Consider the following 343-nt stretch of genomic DNA (forward strand, 5'->3'; position numbering starts at 1 on the left):
TTGAGCTAGGACAAGACAAAAATCAATTTAAAATGCCTAGAATGTTAAGCCAAGAAATAGCATTCTGAGTGTACATTGAGAAATACGAAATGCCAGAAGAAAGAACCACATAAACTAATTGCCAAAGGGAGTTCTGCTCAGTCCGTCCATTGGAAACACCTAGAAAAGCTGCAGAAACGATTCTTTAAATCGGTTTAAAGGTATTGGGGGAAAATAAATAAAAGCATTGGATGCCGAAACCGGTTTGGCCCAGTGGATAGAGCGGCGTCCTGCGGACTGAGGGGTCCCGGGTTCGATTCCGGTCAAGGGCATGTACCTGGGTTGCGGGCACATCCCCGGTGGG

The 343-nt window shown here is 46.1% G+C and overlaps 1 protein-coding gene across 2 annotated transcripts in view; it reads left to right on the forward strand.

Annotated features, from left to right (window-relative positions):
• The window catches only part of TLR5 (toll like receptor 5), a 42,302-nt gene that overhangs the window by 8,941 nt on the left and 33,018 nt on the right, over nucleotides 1-343 (forward strand). The gene's annotated exons all lie outside the window — the stretch shown is intronic.

Source organism: Myotis davidii, unplaced genomic scaffold (assembly GCF_000327345.1).
Source record: "Myotis davidii unplaced genomic scaffold, ASM32734v1 scaffold174, whole genome shotgun sequence".
Taxonomy (NCBI): Eukaryota; Metazoa; Chordata; class Mammalia; order Chiroptera; family Vespertilionidae; genus Myotis; species Myotis davidii.